Source organism: Xyrauchen texanus, chromosome 40, assembly GCF_025860055.1.
Source record: "Xyrauchen texanus isolate HMW12.3.18 chromosome 40, RBS_HiC_50CHRs, whole genome shotgun sequence".
Lineage (NCBI taxonomy): Eukaryota > Metazoa > Chordata > Actinopteri > Cypriniformes > Catostomidae > Xyrauchen > Xyrauchen texanus.
Window position 1 is genome coordinate 11,782,617 of NC_068315.1, and position 6,514 is coordinate 11,789,130.

Genomic DNA, 6,514 nt, shown 5'->3' on the forward strand with positions numbered 1-6,514 from the left:
AATGAGGACTGGGGCTGTCAAGCTTCAAATGGACACAAAAGCACCATAAAAGTATCATGAAATTGCTGGTAACACTTGAGAATAAGGTTGTATTTGTTCAGATTAATAAACGCATTTGATATCATGAACTAACAATGAACAATATACAGTATTATTACTTTATTTGTTAAGCTATGTTAATGTTAATTTATCCAAATAAAATGTTGTTCCTTGTAAGTTTATGTTATTTAAGAATGCCTTAACCAATGTTAACGTAGAGTACTTTTAATACAAAAAATGTATTAGTATATGTTGAAATAAACATTAACCAAGTTTAATTAGTGCTGTTAAAGCATAGCTTTTTTTTTTATAGCAATGTATAGTTCTTGTTAACTAATATACTGTAGTTAACTAATATTAATGATTACAACCTTATTGTAAAGTTTTACTTAAGTACTCCATACTTCTCATGCTATATATTCTAAGGATCCGATCACACCAAACGTGTCCTTTCAATAAAAAATAAATAAGCTAGAGGGAGCACCACAAATGCCGGTTATTTAACAGTTGAAGTTCTATTTCACTTGACATGCCGTCAAAAAACTGTAGTGTATATGTGCAAGACCCTGAAAAAAAATAAAATAAACATGATGCAGAGCAATGGTCAAAAACATTTTTGTTTTTGCATATTTAAGAAGGAAACAAATTTAAAACATATATATATATCACGGAAGGACACAATAACGTGTTTGTTGTAAACATCCCTAACATCTAAGTCTTCTTAAACCATTCAACAGCTTATTTTTTCTTTTATTCATGATCGAATTGTTCTTTTGAGCATGACATTTTCAGTGAAACGGTTGATCCAAATCACAAAAGTGGTCTTAATGATTCTTTCTCAAATCAGACTGATCTGGTTCTCGAGAACTCAAGTCGCAGCATTTCTAGAGTTAACAGCTCACTGGAGTGGAAGATTATCAGTGAATAACTACTTACATTTTGGTCTGGTACTCACACAAAGCTATTGTATGTTTTCAGAAGAATTGAAATATAGTACATGATATGTATGGGCTACTTTTATGATATTGTTATGTCATTTTTAAGCTTTTAGACCTTTTCAGTTTAATTGCATGAAAAAGATCAACCAACTATTCTTCAAAACATCTCTTTTTGCACTCCATGGAAGAAAAAAAAATCACACAGGTTTGGTTGGACCAAAATAAGGGTGAGTAAACTAAGACAGAATTTTCATTTTAGGGTGAACTATCCACTTAACAAAGGCTGTCTCAAGATGAGACTTGTTAACATATCAATGAACTCACAGTGAACATTACTGATAAATGATAACACTCATGTGGTTTGTTTGGTTTTATGGACACGGGACGCCTGTTTTCTTCTCTGCAGGATCCCACTGGCTCTGTGAACCTGTACGTCAGAAACGGGCAGCTTGGGCATTATGGCGAAGCAGGAGTGAAAACAGGCACCCATTGAAGTAGCTTTAAATGTCATGTCATGGAACCATGATGCAAAAGTGAAGCACGCTACACTTTATATTTGTGCACATGATTAATGACCACTACAAAGGTTGCTTTCCAATGGAAGCGTGTCCAGTAAAAACTCATAAGAAAACCTCACTCTGCTGGGAATCCCAGAGGCCTGTCATAGCAGCCATTCTCCTGCATCCTGTTTTAGTTTTCACACTTAGGTCACCCTGCTCTGGCACCCAGAAACAAGTCCCTGGCTCTTTCATGCTCTTATTTATTCTGCCCCCTTGCCAATACCATAGAGAAAACATGAGTGAAACAGAGATATTGAACAGTAGATCTGTAGTGCATAGAATATGGAAAATTAAGGAAGAGCTACCTGCACACACAAGGAAACAGTGACGGACCAATAGCCTAATTTAGCTACATCACTTTGTGGTCCTTGACTGTAAATAACATTGCTGGTGTTGTATTATGGTTCTTAGGTTGAGATCTTGTGTTAATTTTTCCATCTACAGATCTAAGTCCGACAACTTTCACTGCAGCTCAGAAGTCTCAGGAATTTCCTTATTTTCCATGTGGAAAGCCGACTCATGAAAGCAAATACTCCAGGGGTACACAACTCATTAGTCAGGCTTTTGTTATACAAGCCATGTGGCACTCTTTAAACAGACAGGGTTCACCTAAAACTGGACAGAACAGACTGACCACCATGTCACGATTCATGTGTGTCCTCTGTGTCTCCCTTCACTGGCTGTACAATATACAGAGTGTCCAGTGTTTGTCTTTCGAAATTAGCTTGAAGGTGCATTAAACATTTACAAGATGTTTAAACTTATACTCAGAGGCAGTATTTCCTAAGATCTTTGGCACATTAATGCTCTCTGAAAAAAGCACACCAATCATGGAGCCAGGAAGTGGTTGGTGCTCTTATTGCTGATGTTATGAATTCAGCAATTGATTTCCATTACGAAAGATTATAAAACTTCTGTTAAAACAATTTAAAATCAGGGCTGTCATTTAAGATAAATACCAGACACATCAGAGCACATTTGCTTTTGAGAACTGGTCGATCTTTTTCAATTTTGCATTAGTAGAATTCAGTCTTGCTCCCTGTATTGGCTGATGATTGTCGCTAATTAGAGTCAAGTCACATAAATTTCCATGCCCTTCCAAGCTTTATGTTGGTTAGTGCTAGTTTGGTGGCTTGTCTGGCTGGTGTTCACCAACAGAAAATGCTGGTTCTGATGAAGATGGCTGACCAAGGAATATTTGCTGGTTAAGATAGTTAAGAAGATTGGTAGGGACACCAGCATCCAAAACATATCAGGTGGAAGCAGAGGCACCACAAATTAACTCTGTGAGGCCTAGTGAGACCATGCACTGTAAACCCTAAATTTGTCATTACTGGACATGTCAAGTTGTCTTAATTGAGTATTACTTGAAATGTCAGGTTTTGGGCTCATAACTCAATATTTAAGTTTACTGAACTTATTTATGTAAAAAATCCTTAGACTTTAAAACTAGATTTTAAGTGTTAATAACTCAAAACTTAGAGCACAGAATTGAGACCATGGGGAATACCCATAATGCTTTGAGCTTGAATTATTAAATTATGTTTCCTTGGTCAAAGGGAAGTTATAGGGCATTTAAAAAGTTGTAGTTGTTTAGCTCTTTTGAGTTTGTTTTGTAGCAAATCTTTTGTTCGGGTGATGTCACCATTAGGGTGATCTGTGTCCCCTTTGGTCAAATTGGACCCTGTTGGACCCACTTCTCTTTGCATGTGCAGCTGAAGTGCAGGTATAAATGTATTTCTTTGGACATTTAAGTTTATTTAATGACTGACCTAGAATACATTATGATCTTTGTGAGCTATGTTATTGTTTGATCTAAAATTGAATCAATTCAATTTAAATGATTAACAACTGTATAAACAACAATAATCAAATAATAATTCTGAGTTTAGTCTACTTGCATCTTGTTACATTAACTTAAATAGATAAGTACATTCTATATGATAACCAAGATAATTGTACGTAATTACATGTTTTTAATCGTGTTCAATTGAGTTTACTCAGGCAAATGTCAATTGGGTTACTTATTAGGGTTTTCAGTGTGTCAGTGTTTTCATAAAGAACCTTGGGTGACAAGGGAGTTTGTGGGAATGAGGCTGAACATGGGCTGTTCTTGTCTTTATAGGAGAAACTTTCGGTTATGCAAAGTTTCCTCAGCCATGAACTTAAACTCAGGGGGTGGATACTTTTCTAACATGTAAAGTATCTTTGTGCAGCAGATTTTTGCCTTTAAAACACTTTCTATGACATGACATATGGGGACAAAAGCTGCATACAGTAATCTGCAAAGTTTGGGCAAATTTGTCAAGATTGGTCATTGTATAATACCACATAAACATTTTTATAAAACACACACACACACACACACACACACACACACATACTATTAGAAAGATTTATTGAGGGAAAAAAATTCTAATAGATTTAGGAATATGATTACTGCAATAACCTGAAGTAAAATAAACAAGCATTAAGCAGCTCTTATCCTATTGTTTCATTTATTTACCCTAAAATGCAGTAAAGCAATTGCTGGGCAAATATTTTTACATGTATTTTTTTTTTTCAGTTGAGAGGGTTTTTCCACCTATATTCTAGTAACCATCTCCAAAAACCCAGTGCCGAGAACTTGTATCAGCGATCAGGCCTTTGCAGCTGTGTCCCTATGGACTAAAAATCACCAGTTGCTCAGCACCTCTGCTTTTGGCATTACTGGTCAACACTTGCATTAGAAAAGAAAGAAAATAAACATGATTTATTTCCTTTAAATTATTTTCATTAAATTTCAGCAATAGTAAGAGAGGCCCCACTGAGCAATAAATCTAAAATTCTTGGAGGAACACTAAAACGTTTTACTACTTTTTCTATGTATCGATCTATCTATCTATCTATCTATCTATCTATCTATCTATCTATCTATCTATCTATCTATCTATCTATCTATCTATCTATCTATCTATCTATCTATCTATCTATCTATCTATCTATCTATCTATCTATCTATCTATCTATCTATCTTGAAACAAGTCATAAACCACTCAGAAAAGCCTGTCTGTGGCTGCCCTCTAGTGCTCAAGGTGGTTGGGGGAGGGGGTGTATTGATGTGACATGTGAGATGTTTCATTTTTATGAAGAGCATTAAAAAAAAATCTTTATTTATCATATGCAATATTTCACACATGTACTTACATTTCAGCTTTTTCAACTGCTAGCTGAGTTCTTTTTCATAAAATTTCTCATGAAGCTCTGCTTATCTGACTTAGTATATCCTATATCTTAAAATATATCTCAAATGTATCTCTATTTTAGTACCATTAGAGCAAAATATCCAAAATTATAAAATATGAACAAAGCAACCAGTCATGTTGCAGTTGACTCTTGTTTATCATATTTCTAGCCAAGAAAAAAGGAGAAACACTTTTCTTGCATTTCTTCAAAATTTCACTCACCTTTCTTTATTACATACATTGTATACACTCCTCCATATATCCTCAATAACCATAATCACTTCCATTTAACCATAAAAACCATTTCATTTTCAGGGGTGTAAAGTAACTAATTACAAATACTCACGTTACCGTAATTAACTACTTTTCCCCAAGAATTGTACTTAAGTAGTTTTTAAATTTTATACTTTTACTTTTTCATGGGTACATTTTAAGTGCTGTAACTGCATTTTTACTGTGCTATTTTCCCACCGTCTGTGTTCGCTACTTCCCTGTCCTGATTTAATTTTTTTCTATCAACATGATTGGCTAGAGAGAGTCTCATGACTCCCGTCAAATCAAATCACATGTAGAAGCTGCAGATCTGGCGCCAACTGTGAAGAATGCCTCAAGCATAGTTTACAGCAGAACATATCCGGCCACACCTGAAAGGCCTTTTCGCAGTGAAAAAGGTCAATTGCATGATCGTGTCATGTGAGTTTAACTTGCTCAAGCCAGATATCAGCATTAATCCTGCCTCTAATTTGAAGAAACATATTGAAGTAAATTTCATATTTCTGCTTACTAGATTCTGTGTGTCTATAACATAGCCTATAATCTTTCACTGAGATTATTGGGCTGCCATGAGAGATGAATTCAATGTAATCAATAGGGCTGGGCAATAAAATGATCTAGATGTTTGTCTGAAAAAAAGAGAGATGTCCTCGATCAAACTTTTGAGTAATTTTCTATATTTAGCCTATGTTTTACGTCCATAACAGGGGTGTTCATTACATCAATCGTGAAGCGCCCCACTAGTTGGTTGATCTTATAGATGAAATATAATATATTTACTTATTATTTCTTTATGTCTGTAGATGCATGTTGTTTGATTGACAGGCGGATGCCGGCTAATGTTTGAGTGCTAATGCAGGTACGTGCTCATCTTGATGAGGTATTAATGTAAACAAAGTTATTTATTTCAAAGTTATTTTATTAAACAGTGGGAAAAAAAGGATATTTGCATCAAAATGTCGGAAGTGTACATGTAACCGAATTGAGCACTGTCTAGTAGGCTATGTCAAATAAAGGCTATTAATCAAATAACATTAACAAAGAAACGAGAAAACCACTCACTACTTTTGTCCGAATAACTTGAGTAGCTTTAAAAGTATTAATGTAATAGAATAAAACAGTGACATTTTTAATAAATATATTTTTATTTAAATATTGTTCATTTTTTAATAATACTGACCCCTGATGTAGAGAGTGTGTTAATTTGTATAATAAATTACCAGGAAATTAGAGATGATAAAATAATTTATAATTATGCTTAGCATTTATAAACATAGAAAAGTCTCAACATTTGCAGACCAATACTTCAGGTAGAACATTCCACCAGTCACAAACTTCAGAATGCATTAGAATGAGAACACAACTATTTCTGGGCTTAAAAGATACAATAACTAAATCAATGTTGAACATTGTATCTCAAAAGGAGGACAATGTGGCCTCCCATGTGCTACTTAAAGAAATAATTCACACAAACATTCTC